This window comes from Agelaius tricolor, unplaced genomic scaffold (assembly GCF_023055355.1).
Source record: "Agelaius tricolor isolate 1412-34295 unplaced genomic scaffold, bAgeTri1.0.p SCAF_3, whole genome shotgun sequence".
NCBI classification, from domain to species: domain Eukaryota; kingdom Metazoa; phylum Chordata; class Aves; order Passeriformes; family Icteridae; genus Agelaius; species Agelaius tricolor.
Genome location: NW_027269263.1, coordinates 55687853 through 55708245, shown reverse-complemented (window position 1 = coordinate 55708245; position 20393 = coordinate 55687853). Strand labels below are relative to the sequence as shown.

The 20393-nt window shown below is 36.8% G+C and overlaps 1 protein-coding gene across 1 annotated transcript in view; it reads right to left on the bottom strand.

The window, feature by feature from the left end:
• Nucleotides 1–20393, bottom strand: part of COG5 (component of oligomeric golgi complex 5) — a 174171-nt gene that overhangs the window by 65911 nt on the left and 87867 nt on the right. The window lies entirely within an intron of this gene.

Genomic DNA, 20393 nt, shown 5'->3' with positions numbered 1-20393 from the left:
TAATCTTTTTCACCATTAGAAATGCAGCTTGGACAAGCAAACCTGCTCTTCACAAGTGAGAGTGGTGATGACTGAGCAAATTTGGGGACAGAAGATTTCTAGCATAAGGCTGAACCATAAACAAGAAATTTGCATAACAGGCAAAACTAATGGCTCAAGTGCTACAAACACAGCTTCCAAACTCACACTCCACCTTCTCAGGGTACAGGATTCACTATGTGGGTCATTATTCTCTACCAGTTCTGTCTTGGGGAACTTCACATCATTATTTCTCTGTTCAGTACAAATCTGTCCAAAAGATCCCATGCCACAGGATTTGCACCTGTGTGGACTATCAGCTTCCTTCTCAAATGAAAATGTGGTAATTTGCAACAATATTTATGGTCAATCTGAGACAATTTATGGTTTATCTGAGACAATTGCTACTACTTACACAAAGAAGCAGTGTTACAAATATAATTAATTGTTAACTTTCATGCAGTTAAATTTCACAAGTACTTGCATCACCAATAATCAGAACAGCTCTCGAAGGAAATGTTCTTTTACAGTATAGTTTAGAAGGACCACATACAGAGACGTCAAACTTGGATTAATTCCTCACTTAGAAATTATGTTCCATAGCTACTAATGCATAAAAGGACATTTCTATTTCACTTATTACAATCAGAACAATGGCTCTGACTGAAAATCTTTATCATTCTGCAGAGAACAGACAACCCTGTTCAGGAGAGGCTGTGGCAAGCTGATAGATAGATAGATGGATGGATGGATGGATGGATGGATGGATGGATGGATGGATAGATAGATAGATAGATAACTCAAGAGCTGTGATTTCAGTGTGCTGTCACATCGCTCCCTCTTATGCAAAACATACACAATGTCCCATAAAGAAGGAGTAAAAATGTAACACAGCTCAAAAATAATTACATACATTGCTTAGTTGAAGGAAGATTCATAATTACTAATTAGTCCAGAAATCATTTAAACAGACTGGTCTGACAACGTGGCAAGCAAGGAATACCACAACATTCCCTAACCATCAAGAAATAATCAACACTAAAACACAGCAATCCCAGACCAGGATGCACACTGAAATAACCAAACTTGTAAACTAATGTATATTTTCTGACAATGAATACAAAAGACTGTTGCAGTCCTTACAGTTTCTAGATTATACTTCTAAGTATCTTTGACTGACATTTAGTATTAACTAATTTCATTTGACAGAAAATTTGCTACATTGGAAGCTATTTCACTCAATTTTTTAAGTTTACTGCTCCTTTTGTTTGTAGGAGATAGCAGTTGCAATTTCCAGCACAGCACAGCTTTACAAAGTCCAAAAACGACCCCTTTGAGTGGCTAAAAATCCCCAGTCAGGTGTTCCTTTACAGTGTTTGCCCCTTCTCCCCTCTCACTACCATTACAACATGCTGCCTGCCTCCTTCCAATAATTTTCCCATAAATAACATTACTATCCCTAATGACAAGTACTACTCAAAGACCAAGTGATTGCAAGTTTTGCAAGCACTCGCAGCTACTTGCAGTTCTTAGTCATCTCTTACAGACACTAGAAGTGAAAAAATGAAAAGTTACTCCAGGAAATGCTGCAGTTCAACTTAAAGAGCTCAAGAAGGTAAGCAGTGAAGAAAACTCGACCACCTAAGTCACAGCCAAGGCAAAATGACCTATTGAGCAGAATTAAGAAGGGTTGGAATTCTTGCTTTGAGGTATAACTCAGCTATTTTAATTGTAGAAGAAGTAACGAAAAGCTAGAAGTAGAAATTAAATGCCAATGAAATTCAGTTTCAGTCTAAAAACAGTATTTTATTCGATTTCCAAATATCCATGCCTTAAAAAAATTAATTGATATATCACTACTCCTAAAAATGAACCTACTTAGGGAAGCTCATCTCTGTGTTCATTATCACCCCATCTGTCTTTTACTCTGTTCATCTCTAAAACCTGAGCACTAAATGAAAAGGTCAAATTGATATTGTAAAGCCAAAGAATACAGTCTTCTTTCTAATGATATCCCAGATCTTCCTGGTTTGGTCTTTGCAGTGTTGGGAGGAGAGAGAGGTTAAAATATTATTATTTGCTATAGAAATATCATAGGTAATAGTGATGTAAACACACTGGCTAGATTAGAAAAAAATACTTTAAGCCTTAAGAGGCAAGAGTCCCAAAGCCAACCATTTAAATATGGTGAGGTTATAACATCTATGTTCTGTGAGCCCATGTTTGAAATATACAACCTCTCTTGGTAGAAGGACTTTCACAATGAAAGGAGGAGAACAGCCACAAAGCACAGTTATAAACCTCATCATGTCCTCAAACTAGGTCAGCCTTTTGTTTCTTAGAATAACAAGAAGGAAATAGCAAGAAGCATTGCATTACAAAGGTTGAGGAGGAAAAAAAAAAAAAAGAAACAGTAGCAATAAAATACTAGAAAGCAAAGAAACAAGATTTTTCAACACAGCTAAATAGCTTGCCAAAACACTTATTCACCATAATAGTGTAATCAAAGCAACAGATGGCTAAAAGCTAATGGGACAGAAAGGCATCAGGAACTGTTGTAAAGAATTATCTCATGAAACATCAAGCAATGTTCCAAAGTTTACCAAGCCTCAGGCTATCAACGTGACAGCAATTTCAAAGAAAGTATCTGGCACCTCTTAGGACAGATGAGCTACACTGACTAGCCCATAACAATTACAAATTTTATCCTACTATGCTCTATTTGACTAGGAAGAGTATAAAGTCTTTAAAGAGTAGAAATGATACAAAATTTAAAAAAAACTAGTCAGGCAACACGGAAATGGGGGCTTCTGAGCCAAATCAAGCTTCTTAAAATGCTTCTCTCACCTCTTACACAATTTGATCAATCTCTAAATCCCTTACTGATAACAAACCAGTTCACATCTGAAGATGTAGCTTCCCTATTAAAAACACAGCTGATGAAGCTTAGAGAGCAGAAGGTGAGATTGCAGCACCTCTCCTGTCCTTGTGGAACTCTGACTTGCACCTGCTGATTCAAGTCCCATTATGAAGAACAGAAGTGTAAGGACACAAAACCTCATTACTAATTTTAATATTTGGACAAAAGCTTGTGACCAGATGTTTTCTTCCACTTCACAATATCATTATCTATGTGCTCACTCTATTAGATGGTTCAACAAAGCCATTATAAAACCAAAATGTCGAGTTTCACTTTTAACTCAGTCTTAACAATCAACATTAGGAATTAGCTGCTGAAGGGTTTTAACATGTTTTTCTCTCTTTACAAAAAAAAAAAATTAAATTCTATCTCAGAAAAAATATCCTTTAAATGGTAGGTTCTGAATGATTTAAATATCTACCAAAAGCCATCTGGATTTTCTTGTTCTCCTGCTAGTCTTTGCAACAAGATAATAATTACCTATGCAAGTGACAACATCTCATTTCTGGAATCTGTGCATATATTGTCAACAGCCCTGAAGTGCCCTCATGTATTTAAAAGGAATGAACTTTAAAAAGCTATTTTATTTTAAATTCTTTTTAGCTAATATTTTCATGCTCAACTACAGACAGACCTCTATCATGGTCAGATTTGCTGTTGGATAGAATTTTAAAACATTTTTTTCTTCTTAATACAAAGTTCGAGTTCATTGTATTGCACCCCTACAGGAAATGTAGATAATTTGGTGAAGATAATTTGGTGAAGAACTGTAGATTGCCAGGACTGCTGGAGATGCCCTAATCCACCTGCTTGCTCAAAGGAGGGTTTACCACACCAGGCTGCTCAGGAATGAGCCAGAAGATACTTCCTGCTCTGTTTTCTCTTCCTAGGTCTTCTTACAGCTCCCAGAGAATGCAACAATGGATTTGTGCAGTCATTTTCATCAAGTTTTGCTGAGGCCAGCTTGAAAGAGAGCAAGCCCATGTATACACCCAAAGATGTCTCCAGTTCTGGCAGGGTCACCCACATCCTGACAGAGGTCTAAGTCTTCCAAGTTCTCTTGTAAATTTGTCCCCTGGCATGGCAAAACTGACTTCTTTTTGTTACAGATTCAACATTTATATAAATTGATTTTATATTTCTAGTTGGTTTTGGTTTCTTTTTTTATAAGGTCATTCTCTTTAAAATCAAATGGGCAAAGCTGTACCATACAAAAACTTTACTATGAAGGAAAAAAAATTGAAGTCCTCTGCAGAAAAAGAAATATTGCTCCTAGGTTTGCCTGCAACTAACACAGACACTGGGATCCAGTTTGGCCAGTGAAAAAAGGCAGCCCCACCCCTCACTTCAGCTGTCAGCCAGCAATGCATTCTGAAACCTTCACACAAATGGGAACTTGCTGGGGTGCTGCCTGCAGAAGGACAGAAGGGAGGTGAAAGAGAAGAATAAGCAGCTGAATGCACCTCTTCTTCCACACAGACAAATTATTCATCACCCAAGAACTGCAGTATTTTGATCCAAGATTTTTCCTTTCTAATGCCACATACTGTTCAGTTCCCTGTGTCATTTCAAGCTTATCCAAAGCTTTAAATCTTTTTGCTACCATAAATGTAACAATGTACGATAAAGCAGAATTTCACATGGCACTGAGTAGCAGATCAAGAACACGATAGAGCATTGATTTTTTTTCTGAGAGGATTAAGACAGAGCAGATTTTTAACCTGAGAAAGAGGGAAAATGAATTATATTATCTTATTTAGATGAGTATCATGGCTAGTCGATCATATTTTTCACTCTGCTCTATGCAGATGTGGCTTATTAATGCTTTGTATGTTCTTCTTGGATCACCTAATTGCATTACTGCAGAACCTGTTAACAATCAACAGTCAACAGTACAAACCACAAATAGAATTACAGTCTGGGAGAGGCGTTTAACAATAACATACTATCTTATCTGGAGAGAAAGAACCTCAGTGTAGCTTTAGTTTTGAAGAGACACAGATACACCAAGTAAAAATTTAAAAGGCAGGGATGTATTCTACAGAGATCTAGCCAAAGCCCACATCAGTCTCTGCTCAGTTGCATCCCTGGAATTTACCAGAATTTCATATATGCTGTTCACCTTTCAGCATCTAAAGCAAATCAGAAATATTTTAATCAATTAATTAATGGTAATAAAACCCTTACATGGACTAGGAAGTTGGAAGACAACATTATTTAACCTCATTCTATAAAGATTAGACCATGTGATTAAAACACTGCGATGTCTAATAAAGAAAAACCTTCATGGTTCCTGTTCCAGACTTACCTCAACTGTTTTCACAAGATCTAATCTTAGCCTACCTTTCTGCATCTGTACCACTTCCTTATTTCACTGCTCTACCTTATCCATGTCCCAGTCCATCCTCCAGCCCTTCTGCAGTCTTGTTCTCAGAACAGCTATTTCCATTCATATCTTTCTCCTTGGAGTTACCCTCAAGACCTGATCTTAGTTTCCAGTTTCCATACTGACATGTGGTGTTCTCAGTCTCCTTCATTCCACCCCTACAGTACAGTTTATTCACAAAGCTTTTCTCAGCTGAGCACTTCATAGCAGTGACCCAGGCCTCTGTGCATATAAATAGCTGAATCAATCATCATATTTGCATTAATTACCTTAAAAGTACTAGAATCAGATACATTCTTGCCCTTGTGGGGCAGTTTCTTAGTGCAGTTTCAGTTTCTCATTGTGGTCAGAGTTGTCCAACACATAATGGTTGACAGTTTTCCAGTCCAGGGAAAACACCTAAACAGATGGACAACCAGAACACAGAAACAGACTATGCAACAGCCTCTAATTTAAAATAATTTCTGTCTGCAAAGAAAGCTGAATTCAATATTATTAAACATTCCTGCATTTTCATGACGGATATTCTATGAGGAGTAATTTTTTAGTGATCACAAATGACATTTACTAATTGGTATGAAACCAACCTAAGTGTTTCATATTTCAAAATAACTAGTCTCAATGGGGAGATTAAAAACAGTTTTAATAGCTTTCCAAGGTATTCTGACTTTTTTTTCCCCACTCACACACACACTGCATAGCTCGTAATTCCTTAGAATTTATTAATTCCTAAAATATTTGGAACAGTAATGCCATCTGAATTCTTTAAAAAGCATCATCTAACTCTAAGTTAATATGTATTTAAAACATCATCTACAATAGAAGAATAAGTTTTCATGTTTAGTTGACAACAGGTCAAATTAATTGATATGAATTTCCGAAGAAAAGGGCCAGAAGTGAATTTAAAAATTATCCAGCTGATCCTCACTTAAAATTATCACTAAACAGAATGCAAAGTTTTTGGCAAACAGCTAAGTGGTGATTCATAGCAGAGTGAAGGGATATAAAACATTAATGACTTCTCAATTTTCACCTATTACTTTACCATAAAAGACAGTTATATAAAAATATTGTTCAGATCAGATGCACTTTCAGGAATACCCATTTATAGAAACTATTCTTGCACTATCAGAAAAACAGAAGCAGAAATTATGAGATTAGTAGGGCCACACAGTAATAAATCCTTACAAATAAACACTGGAAAGTGCAGGCTATTTGTTGTGCTGCACTGAAACATGCAATAAAGTACTTGCAAATACTCCATTATCCAGTCACAGATTTTCGGTCTAATTCTGCATTTATGAGTCACAAACACCTACACAGAAAAAAAAAGAAAGAAAAAAAACCCCAGACACATAATCTGTCAATCCACTTTGATTAACCATTTAGAAAGGCTAGGAGCAGTGAAGAGTTTTACTTTTATAAAAATACCATGTCACAGTTGGACATCAATTGCATTAGGCTTCCTAAATTACCTCTATATAGGGCAAGTGCACAATGGCAAAGTGATATAAAGCTTTCTACATCACAAAGCAGACAAAGTCTGCACAATCCCATAATCTGTTTCTAATTCAGTATATATCTTTTAATAAATGTGCACAGGCTCATCAAAGTCTGAAAGATCAGGATCTCACAGGACAAAAGAGACTACCACCATGTCTATTATTGTCAAGGCTTCATAACTCTGCAGCAAAAAGTTTAAGACAAAATGTGAAAATAAAACCTTTGTCAATTTAAAAAAAAACAGTTTTTCTAAATTTACACACTATGTAATATTAATTTACTAGTTGGGAGTGACTTCTCCACCAAAAAGTCTTTTTCTCCCTTTACAATCTTTTTAGAACATCAGTACTTTTTAAATTAAAAGAAAAAAAAAAAAGTAGTCTTCCTTATGTATTCTGTGTTTGTTAGATATTGCTTTCCAATACTTCTAGCAGCAACAAACATGACCACCAAACATTATAAAATATGTCCAGGAACTTCAGTGACCACAGAAAGACTAAATACTTCAGTATTTCAACTCACATTTTTGGAATATCCCCAGGAAGTGCCATATTTAAATGATTAATCACTGGCATTCCAAATATTTATTTTAACCCAGAAACATTAATCTTCCTATAGGTATGTAGATGTATGTACACTATTATGCATCAGCATAGTGCTGAAACAGACCAAAGTGAATCTATCAGTCGTAATATTACTGGCAGTACCAGATTTGTGTCATTTTTTATCTTCTGCATGCTATACTAATAACAACAAAACTTATTTGATGGTGTGTTCTTTAGCAAGGGCACAGAGAACAAATATCAAGTGACTTGGGATCTAATACATTCACATCATGCTTTGATTTTCCATCTGAAAAATATGCACCAACATCCACAACTGAAATGTATACTAAAGATGTATTTATTTAGCTATTGCTCTCTGCAACACCTTCTTTTGAGCTTTGTGAATAATTCATCAGCCTATGTCTTCTTAAAAAAACCCACAAAAACAAACAGAAACATCTGGAAACACAAGGTAGGTTTTATAGCAAACATATCTCACCAACCATAAAGGACAATATTGCTACCACAGCACTATAGTACGTTACATAACTGAGACATTTTAGGTCCCAGATTAGAAGTTCATTGCAGGATATCTAATTGCACGGCTGAGCCCAGAAATGCATTTTCCCCAAGTGAAAAGCAAGAATATCTATTTTCCCCTCAACACTGCTCTATTCACTTCCTTCCTCTTCAACTCTGACTGCAGAGGAGACACTAGAGTCTGACAAATACATGGACTTCTTAAGCAGCTAAAGATTCACTTTCATTTGAAACTGTTGTCGTGACAGGTTTCCATAGTACCTTCTTGCAGCAATCACTGCATCTGCCCCCTATATTTCTATTTTAAAAAATAACTTTGAGTAGCAAAAGAAGGGGAGATTAAAAAAAAAGAAAAAAAAAAAAGGCATGGACAGGGGGAATGCCTAACTAAACTGCCTCTGCATCACAGCCAGAGCAGCAGCAGAAAGGAAATGATACACTAAAAGATGCTGTTTGCTGTCTCTTCTCCCTTTGCAGGTTTAAATCACCAGAGAATGGGAAAGCTTATTTTTAACATCAGTTTCAACCATGTGAATTTCTGGGTAAGAAGTAATAGCAGCACAGTTATGGAACAGTCTGTGAAATAGCAGTTGTTGCAATGACTTGAGCCTGGTTTTAAGTTATAGAGAGAAAAAAAAATCTATTTACTAGAGTTCAGATTCAGCCATGTAAGACATGATTTTCAGCAAGTCACCGAGGCCTAAATTCACAAAATGAGCCAAGAGCAGAACTTCCCAAATACACTGTCCACTCTGGACTACAATTCTTCCTCCCTTTGCCCCACGAATATCACATCCCCTGGGTCTACACCATCTTTATTATGTAGATCCAAACCCTAAGCACAAAATAATTTCTTGTCTGCAGCAGTAAATGATAAGTATGTAAAAGATCACCCAGTGCCATGCCTTAGTCCTGAGCCCCTTGGCAGCCACAGCAGTGTGTCACCACCCCAGCCCTGCCTGGTGCTCAAGGGCAGGTCACTGTCTCCCAAATGAGAGCAAGGCAAAGCCTTCAGGCTAAGGATGACCCTGGCCTTCCTTCCAACTTCCTGCAGTGTTTTAACACTTCTTCTCCATCACTTTCATTGTTTCCATCACTTGTGCAGTTAAAGAAACAAGTCATCCATGCCTAGAAGGAAGCCCCAGGTACTTATGCTCAGGAAAGATAGTGGTTGGTGAATCCCAGCAAAACCAGCCCTAGAAGAGCTGTAAATGTGTGCTGAGGTTCAGTTTTGATACACTGACTGCAAATCAGTGTATCAAATCCCTGCTGCAAATCTCAAACTTTCAGTGCTTCATTCAGCTCACTTAGCTCACCCAGAAGACTGAAGAACCCCACTCCTGTAGCTATCACCACACTCCCCACCACCACAGCAAGACCTTGGAGTCTGCCACATTATCAATCTGTGCATGACCTCTCACTCTCTTGGCTTTTGTCCTTCACCTGCAGAACACTGATGCTGGCACTTCACCTCTGTCACAAAGCTGCTGGAGGGGTAACAGCAACCATAAGGAATTCTGGTAACACTGATTATGGAGTCATCTTAAGTAGAGAGACAGACCAAATTCAGGTAAACTTTTACTGAAAATGCTAGTCCCTCAACTCAAAACATAAAATACAGAATACAAGAGAACAGCAGCTCCAATTTTTCTATGCACACCTGGAAACAATGTGTAGTAAATGTGAAACTTGCCACAGGGAATTTCTGGAAGCTGCCAAAAACTTTCTAAACCTTGGAAGCTGGTTTCCTTCTATGGGAAACCTGAGCAACATACATTATCAGAAGAGATGCTTATTGATCTTGATATTAACATTAATATCAAGAATTAATCTGATTAAATGCTGCAATTTAGTACTTTCTCTGAATTAACTGGCCCATTAAAAAACATGCAGATATTTGTAACAGCTTGCAACAGACTTAAACAAAAGATGACAGCTGAGCATGTCAGCTAAAAATTGTACTTTCTTAGCTATATACAAGTAAATTAAGCCTCATGGACTGACAAAAAGTAAACACATTAAATCTTACATAGAACTATGCACAAGGTCTCTGTAGACACTGGGTAAGTTTCATGTGGTGTTAGATACTCCCTTTCTGAGAAATTTAAATTATTATTTTAGTTTTTACGTTATACATACATAATTTAGTACCTCCAGTTACCAAGCTAAATATAAAAAAGTTGTCTTCATTCTCTGGTCAAACAGACATCCTAAATAAAGAAAACATGCCATTTAAATTGTGGACTGTTGCCAAAATGTCTAATGACTGAAATTCACTAATTTTTTTATTTTTTTTAATAGACATTCTGAGGAATTCCCAGAAACAGATCGTCAGTATACAGTACTGTACTTTATCTATATCCAGACAGGTTTATACTAGGATCACTAGTATGTTGTACAACATTTTTAATAATGCTGCCACACACTAAACAAGTTAAGATGAAAACCACACAATTCCAGTTTGAATATAATGACACTATCCCCAGTGGAGAAAAGGTACAGCTGACAGAAGAGAGAGATGTGGGGCACAGACAGCTGAAGGAAATTGTCTCCCATCCCTTTCAGTTTATTAATATAGTATGAAGCCATGTTACAGCAAGTGCTAAGTTCAGCAGTGCACTGGGTTTTTTATGTATAAATTTACATTGTGCCTTACTGCTTAAGTTCTGCAGCTCCACTTAATCTACACAAGTCCTGTGTCCATCTTCACTTACCTCCTGTATAACTCATTTTCAAGAAACAATATAGAAAGGAACTCAAAACCTATTAGGATACATGTGCTAACTACTATACACAAATACTATCTATCCATAATGTGCATTTAAATTCCTAAGATGTGAGCCATATTCCACCATTTCTTTACATGACTATTATCTCTACATCTGCACACAAGCTTTTCAATGCAATCTTATATTAAGCAATTGAGTGGGTGCAGTGAGCACAGCATAAATATTTTCAGAGAAATTCCTGACTGGATCCTTTCAAATTATTTGCAGTATCTTAGAAGAACATTAACCCTAAAAAGGCCAAGAGAATTCCTCTGATTATTTCTGACGTTGTGTGTAGAGCATTTCTGAGACATACAGAGAGTCCCAGCAGACCACAAACCTGTGCACTCCATTTCAACCTCATGCTCTAATTTAAAAGCTTTAGTAAATACCAACAGATAGTTTAAGCATACACATTTACATGTATTTCCGAGGATCTAGTATACACTTTTACTTGGGACAAAATACTAAATTCCTCCCTCCTCTATTTAATAAATAAACCCATTTCACCTGTCCAACAAACAGTTATTTCACTATTTGTGCTTTCCTTATTTGAAACCTGATACTTTTTTTTCTTCAGCAATTTTTATTATTTATTAGTTATTTTTAAAAGTTTCTTTGTCTTCTCTTTAACACAAATGTTATTCATCTTTCTTGGGGTTTGCTTATTACAACCAGCCACTGATGTCCTTGCAGGTAAGAGGGCTCCAGGTAAGAGTTACCTAAAAATGTCATCATTCAGATTTTAAGAATTCTGACAAACCACAAAGATTCCTTATTCTTTTTTTCTGTCACTTGCGAAGCATGCTGCTGGTCTATATACATGAGAGAGCAAACTGCTGGTATTGAATGCCCTTCAACCCTATCAAGTAGTGTGCCAATGGATTTACAAACTTATCAGTGTGTGAAATACAGTATTGAATTATCAACAAGGTGATTCACTTTGTTTACAGCAGCAAATATTTTCCATTAGTGAAATCTGAAATCCATTAAAAATGTGTCTTGTCAACTGTAAATCACAAAGCAAAGGCAGGGATGTCCAACCCCTCTGGCTGGGGAGGCCACTTGCCTTTGTGCAGGTGCAAAGAAGAGCCATAGGCCAACATTCCCTACCCTGTGAAAAGACTACAGTAAACACACACAAGTGGTGCTGTGTGTGTCAGAGATGTGACACTTGCTGGGGAGTTGGGCCTCAGCTGAGCTCTTACGTGAGCACCCACTGCAGTCAGGGTGGATGAGCAGTTCTGGTGTCAGTTCCAGGACATCATGTCTAAATTTACCACACAGATTGAAAAGATCTTTAGAAGGAGTTCAAGTTTACTTCCTTCTATACAACAACAGTTATCAACAAATGAAAATACAAACTACCTAGCAGAAATTTATCCAAACTCTTATTCATAGGTCCAGCTTTCACTGCTCCTCACTTGACCACCTCTCAGGTTAGTCCACATCCTTCTTGGCATGTTGAATTCACTGCTAGAATCCCCAGGGCTGAGAAGAGTATAAAGGTCACTCTACTGAGTAGAGCTAAGAAATTATTCCAGGTATACTTTTGTTTACACCTCCCAGTACAATATTTTTCTCCTTTGTATCTACTTGACATGGCTGACATTCAGCTTGTAATCTACTATAACATCAAAATACCCTTCTGCAGGTCTCCTATCCATACAGCTGTTTCTGCTATAGAGCCATGCTTTTCTTCCCTTGTTCCTTTTCTTCATGCAGTACCTTACACTGTTCCTTTTTAATAGCATTCTATTTTTTCAAATCAATTTCACAAGATCATTCTAATTCTGTCCTTACAAGACCTCTTAATCCTTCTTAGACAAGTGTGGCCCACAAATTTAATAAGTATATTCTGTATTCCATCATCCAGACCATTAAGCAAGCACTGAGTAGTGCTAGCCCTGAGGCAAATCCCTGCAGAACTTCACTGGATACAATTCTTCTGTATTGTGTGGCAGCAGCTCCCTGGCCATGGAGAGCAACACATAACTTCACCAAGCCTTTCTGGGAAAGGCTGTGAGAAGATCAGAGAAAAGAATGATAAACAATTCTTATCTTCACTTGCTGCACCTGTTGTTGTGAACATGTGGAATGTGTTATGGAGATTTGTTTACCAAAGGGTGGTTTCTTAACTGGCCAATGGTGATGGTGTTTGGATTGGAGGACCAATTAGGTCCACCTGTATCAAAACTGTCTATAAAAGCAGTGGGTTTCTTGATAAGTATAGGATAATAAAGTGATTGATCAGCCTTCTGTGAATCATGGAGTCAATGCTAATTAGTACCCAGCTGGGGGCCTGTGACAACAATATTGGAAGAGAATCAACACCATGTACAGTTTTCCAAGCTCTTCTGCATTGATCTTGCAACAGTTTAAGATTATCTGTTGTCATCTTATTGCAAAGCTCCCATACCTTCTCAGCGATTTCTCGTGGGCAACTCCCCACAGCACTGACTCCTTCCTCACAGCACAACCAACAAACCCCATCTCTCTCCTCACCCAGCTAACCCACTCTTTTGTAGCACTCATCTTCTTATTGGACACAGCTGTGGCCTATTAAGAGCAGGCCTGTTCCTAATCTTTGGTGATTAGTACAGCTGCAACTCCTCAGGTGTGAGACTGCCTTCTGCACTATTCTCTTACATTCTATCCCTCCACAATTATCCTTACTATTATTAAGTCTAGATTATCCCTCTTTAGTTTGAATTTGAAAACGCCTCAGGTAAAGAACTCTTGCAGATAAAATATCAGACCCCACCTTTCACAACTCCATCCTCTAAACCAAAGAGCCTTTAACAGAAGGAAGCTAAGCTGGTCTGACAGAAGTCACTCTTGAGACGCCTGTGCTGGTCAGGAGTCTGACTCAACACACGTGTGCTTAGTGGGTGAATGTGGGCTGTGTTCATACATGCAACAATTTGAAGCCTGTGCACAGGAATGTATTGGGGGAGCATCATGGAAGGCCCCTGCCACACGGCCTGGCACACAGGCAGCTCTCAGAGGCACACACCAGTCTGGGCCACTGTCCCCACATGTGGCTCACAGACTCAAGGTTGATTGCCACTACAGCACATCATCCTAAGCACAGATAGCAGCTGCTTAAAATGTAACCTGAAGAGCTATGTTGAGGCAAAATATTCTGTAGAAGGAGAATGTTTTCTTTTGAACACTGCATGAAATTACCAGAAAAGTACTTCCCTTTCCAGGAGAGAATAAGCTACATACATTCCTTCAGCATCCAATTCCTTTTTGGAAATCCAAACTAGACAGCCTCTAAAATTTGCCTTTTAAAGATTAAAGGTGGTAGCTGAGAAGTTCTAGAAACAATGGTTAAATCTTTAACTGTCAGTTGGTACAAGTCTTCTTCTAGTATTACATATTGCTGTGACACATTACCATTTTTAAATAGTATCTAATGTATTTTAACAGCAATGTTAGAAGGAAAACTTAAATTCAATCAATACATTTGGAAGCCAAAAGATTTGTTACCTCAGAAAGACATTTGCTTTCAGAACTATAAAATATTAATACAGCAACATGACTGGGAATGCCAAGAGAAGTACTTGAAAGATTATTTTACCCTTCAAGATGTGTTCCAAAATTACAGGTGCTGTACTTACTCCCTATTAGCCTAACTTCTAATTGCTGACACTGTCCAGTAGCATTTTTTATCACTAACTGCTTAGTGATAAAGGAACACTTCAATAGTTGTTTCATTAATATTTTTAGTTTTGGACTTCTGTCACCCATCATCTAGTATCACATATTGCTGATAATCATTGTAATAACCCCCAGTTTTCAGTTTTTCATCACTGACTTCTTTAATTGATCTTGATTATTCTAAGGAAGATGATTTGCACAAAGAAGATGTAAAATAATTCAATAATGCCCATAGTAATAAATTAAAATTGGGCAAATAATCTCATGTAGAAAGCATGCACTCTTTTTTTGAGAGTGATAGCTTGGTCAGAAAATCAGCTGCTGCTGCTGGGAAACCAGCACCTCCTCCAGCTGGTAATCCTGAAAATCCTGCCATTGCATCTCTGTACAGTACCTGTAGACAGGTATTGTCCCACATGCATCTACACTTTGTTACATTGACTATAATAGGGAAAAATTGCTTTGCTATCTGTTGAAACATTAGCATTGCATTTTTCAGGAGTACATTTTCTCCCTTAAAAAAACAATCACCTAACAGATACATTAATGGATAAGTCAGCTTATCTTTTTGGGTGCTTTTAGTTCTTTAAATCAAATTGCATCTCCTCTGTCAAAATGTTCATCAGCTCTTAAAGATTATACAACCTTACTTACATAAGAGATTTCTTGAGTCATATATACCATACTCCCCTTTCACCTTAACATCTATAGTAACTCACAATTCAGTCTTTCTTAAGCAAAACTGTTTGACCATGGCCACCTATGCTTTCATTAATAAGAATAGAAACAACCTTAAACTAAGGGAGGAATGGTGCGAGTCATAGGATTTCATTGCAAAATTGGAGCAGACTACAGATCCCTTCATATCAGCAATAAGGTGTGCCAGAATTTACTACTTCTAGTTAAGTAATGTTAGTAATTCTTCACAATGTCTGTGTCTGGCCCTGGATATTATAAAAGGTTTTGAAGAGGTTTTTGCTCTTCACTGAACTTTTAAAAAATTTTTGTCTAAGCATTTTTTAATAAAGCTATACAGCATTTAAAAATGCAACAAAACCAAAACACCCTGTCCAATGAGGCATTTAGATGTCCTTAAATCCAACCGATTTTGTCTTCCACACTAGAGCCTATCAAACTCAATTACAGCTGATGTCAAGAGACTTTGTCCTCTGGTAAAATGCAAAAATAAAAACCACACATTTCCAAAAGTTTAGGGAGGGTTGTCCCCTCTTCTTTACAAAGCAAGTGGCTGAAACACTTTGTCTTCCCAAGGTGTTTAAAGCATTGTATCTGTGCTTTTGATATCTTATCTCAGATTCAGATGAATCAGAAATAAGCTAAAAATATTGGTTATCATGGAAAAAAAACCATAATACAGTCTTTCATGTTTTAGCATTTCAGAGTAAGAGCCTGAAATAGTATTCCACCCACACTCAAAAAAATTGAAGATATGCAAAAACTCCCATGTGCAACTTTATTATCTATTATTGAGATGGGAAAATGACAACATTGGCAAAATTTTGCCATTTTTGGTAATAAAGTAGGAAAGCAAATGAATTGGCTTCAGTCCTGAATCTTCTAGTGAACTGCTGGGAAGGAGGAAGCAAACAACAGCATCCTAAAAGCCAAACTGAAAGAGATGAGCCACAGATTGAGAAAAGGTAAAAAGAATGCCTTACTCTCTCTTTGGCTTGATAGACAAAGGGCAAAACAAAGAAAAAATAATTGAAATAATTGTAATTTATGTAGTAATTCTGATGACACATTGATGCTTGTTACAGGGCTGGAATAACACAAATAACATAAATACCACAAAATTAAATACAAGCTATGTGCTTTATTCCTTGCAAATAAAAATTGGCCCTTTTTTTTCACTGAAAAGCTTTCTGTGAAGCTATATAATAGATTATATTCAACTCTATCTTCAGCTATTTTTACCTTCTTTGCCATCTCTCTCCTCTAGTTTATTTTTACTAATACTCAACTAACACATACAAAACAAATCCTAATTATTCCAGTGAAAATTAAAGGTAAGTGAAAATTCAAGATTACTTTTTATTAATAGAGTCTTCATTACTTACCAACATTTCTTCAACAGGGACTGAATGCCAAAGAGACTGTACTATGAAATACTTCTGAAGGCCATGTAAAAAATATTCTTCCTGAGAAAGTCTACAGCAGCAGTGAGTAACAGGTGGGAAGGTCCCAAATGTAAGAAAGAGTACTACGGTTTTAGTGGATCTTTTTAGCCTTCATGTATGTATCTATCTGAAACTGTGTATTTCACAAATCTTCTCTTGCAGATTTTGAGAAAATAGGCATCTCTGCTTTGCTTTCCACATCCTCATACCATGTGCAGGTATGTGGTAGACCAATAGTTAAATCAGTTCTCAAACTCAGGATACCCTTCATACAGCAGATCATAAGTAATATTTTTCTCCAATGCACAACTGGGTTTTTTTTTTTTGGCCAGGAAGAAACAATCTCCAAGGTGGCCTACGTGTATTTCTCTGAAGTTAGATCTAGCCAAATATCAAGCAAACAGCAGCCAGAGTATTTTCAATTTGTGTCAAAGTATTATGTTTTGGCAGAATTCTGGAGGGAAAGGTTTACACAGAAATCATCAGTAGCTGAATCAACTTAAAACAGCTGTTAACACAGCATGGTTAAGCACAGCCTAGTAAAAGCTTTGCTACCAAGTACTGCTTTTGCACACTTAGTTCTTTGGGGGTGGAAATATGTGGGATATTCATAAACTTCAAACAATTACAAGAAAAAATAAAGCACCAGTTGGTCTACTATCAGACCAACTGAGGAAAATTCAGAATATTTAGAACACAAGAGGTTTACTAAAAAGCAACTATCAACAGCTATTTAACACCAAAACACAGTCAAAACATTCACACAACAAGCTGTGAAAGGGTCAAGATAGGGAAGAGCACTCTAGGAGCTATACAGAACATGGAGAATAAATCAAGTGCAGAAAGTGTCAGCCTTTTGCCACTCCTCAGCAAGCTGTCTTGTAACATCTCGTTTTATGCAGAAACACAGAGGTAGCTTTAAGCCAAATAAACAACTACATACAGTTGAGCTTTTCAAGTTGTAAGATTAATAAGCAGGTAAAGGTTTCTTTGTTACACAAACACTACAACCCTCTAACCTCTACCTTACAGAGGGCAGTAACACACTGTAACCATGCCATCATCTGCAATCTCCCCCAGCTTCCCAACCACCCCAGGTACACCTTCTGACCCTTTTGATGGATTCTAGATCAAGATTTTGATTTAACAATGGGTATCTCTCCTACAGGTCTTCTATCTACTGACTAAGCCTGGAGAAAAATATTCCCACATCATTCACATGCTCAGGACAGCCTCAGAAGCAGTGGCTCACTGGTTGGAATAAAATTATGTATATCTGTTCCTAACAGGCAGTTATCAAAAAGGCTTTCTTTATTTTGCTTAGTCTTTACCATAAGACCTTTAATATCCTTACTGACACTGATACAAATATTAAAGCTCTAGAGGATCAATTCTATATCATCGATCTAAACAAAAATTCACTGATTATAGTAATTTAGACTTGTTTTCTGAATTAGATCCTGGTTCATGAGCCTCTTCCCTGGAGAGGGTTCTTACAGCAAAATATACTAAATTGCTGGCATTTCTGTTCACCCCTATGATTTAAAATGGAGTGTCAGAGAAACAAAAATTTTAAAGGGTTTATTTTGAAGAGACAAAGTACACAATCTGCAAAGCATCCAAATATGTACCATTCTAGAATGATAGACTTCAATTATTTTTTTTTTCCCAAACTTAAGCTGCGGCAAGGGTTCTTGTGATCTGAATCTTCCACTTGCCTTATTGACTTGTGCTGTTTCTCTAGAGAGATGATGAAGCCTTGTTCACCCTCCTTGTTTGCTGACAAAGAACATAGCAGCATTGCAGAAATTATGGTTTCTTATTGATCATTTGAACTTTGCTTGTTGAATCATTACATCAGTGAAAATGCTTGTGTCTGTCTGCATACAAAATCTCAAGGGCAATAAAATATTCTTTAACCTTCTAAGGGATCAAAGGATGATTTTATAATGCAAGAATAAATCCTAAAATGCATCAGTTTCTTCCCCAGGCCTACACAGTCCTATGCATCCACTCCAAACCGGCAATGAGAACTGAAGGCCTAATTCTAATCCTGATCTAGGTATGGTAAACTGTACTATAGAGGGTATCATCTGTCACCCAGCAGGGATGATGATGATTGAACAAATCTTGTAATAAAGGATCTTGGTTGGCTCCAGCATTACTAAAGCACTGAATTTCATGAGTAGGCATTAAGATGACTCTCCAAGGAGATGTAATTTAAACATGGATTTACACCCTAAAACACAGGATGCTTTTCATTAAAGAAAAGTAAACCCAGAATTTTCAATGCTAAGCCTTACTTCTAATATATGTTTTAAGTCTTAATGTTGCATTTAATAGGGCTCAAGAAGGTAAAAAAAAAATCTATACCTCATGTAAAACAGAAATAAATTGCATTGTTCAGAGTCAGATTCATTCCGTTATATGGCTACAGACAAAAGAATACCTATTTGCCTACACTTCATTCTGTCAGATAACCTATCCCAATAAAAACAATTATCATACTGTATGTTTACCACACAGATTTTTGACTCTTGCAGGAATTTCTGACTTCAGAGCTCCAAATGGCTGGGGGCAAGCTAAATGAACCCTAACTTAACCCTATACAAATTTTCTTATAATTCCTCAGAACACTTCTGAACTTTGTGGAATTGTTCTGACACCTAATATGATATCACTTTTACAAAAAACTCTAGATCAAGAACTTTCTTGGGTGATAAATACTTGGGTCATTTGCAAGACAGAGGATCTAATTATGGCTAAGTTGTGTTAGCTTGCTTTTTCAAGCAAAAAAAAAAAAAAAGAGAGGCAAAAGATTTTGTAATAAAAGCGCATGACCTTTTCAGGGACTTGTATCAAAATAAACTCAAAGAGGCAGATCAAGTTTGAAAGGATTCCTAAAGGGGAAATATTTGGGCTAATAATAGCTATTTCCTGTGACAATGCCATTTGGATAAACATTGTGACATCACTTCTGTCATACCTAAGCACAATGCTGAGATTAACTTGCAGCAGTCAGCAACTGAGGATGAATTTTACATATATGCACATATTTAAGTGTCTTTTAAATGCTTATTTTTCATATGAACAAAATTGCCAAGAAGATAATGAATTTCCGAACTCAAATTTGAAAACTTAAGAGCTTCTCTATTTATCTGAGTCCACAATGAGAGCTAAGAAGGAGAGCCTACTTGTAGAATATCACAGAATTACCACATTACTTAGTTAAACTGCAATCTCTGCACACTTAAGCTACAAAAGTAATTTTTTACTGACCTCTTGACAACATGTATGCCAGCCAAGTCTTGACATTATGGATATGCTAAAGCATAACAAAGAGTTTTAATTTTAACATAATGCTATTGTTAAAGTATTGTTATCTTACATAAGAAATCGTGTCAGAAGTTAGCAAAGCAGACCTCCTGATAAATTCCTGATAAAAATCTATTATTTTGCTCCAGCCTAACTAGCTGTCATATACAAATATGCCTTCACACTGTTGTAAAGGTCATCAATGCCTATGAAACAGGTAATAAGCACTGAAATGTTGTTGAAGTTCTCTTTGAAAAAAAAAAAAAAAGTTAATTGCAGAATATACAGGAATACTTCCATGCAAATTTCTTACCACAATAACACCACTTAGACTTTCTAGACTTTACTCTTTTCAAGAGACTTAAACACATCCTAGCACATCCTCTCTCCTAAATTCAGGCACAGGAAGTCTAATATTCTCACAAGTAAAGAAGTTGCTAGTGGTTAACAATTTTTCCTCTAACATTTATTACTAAAATAATGGTAATGCAGTTTTTGTTACTCTCCTTTTTGCATTCTCTGGCATTACTGAGAAAGCAAAGCACATGAGTATCATGACTGAGTGTACTTTATTTTTAAAGCTAACTGTAA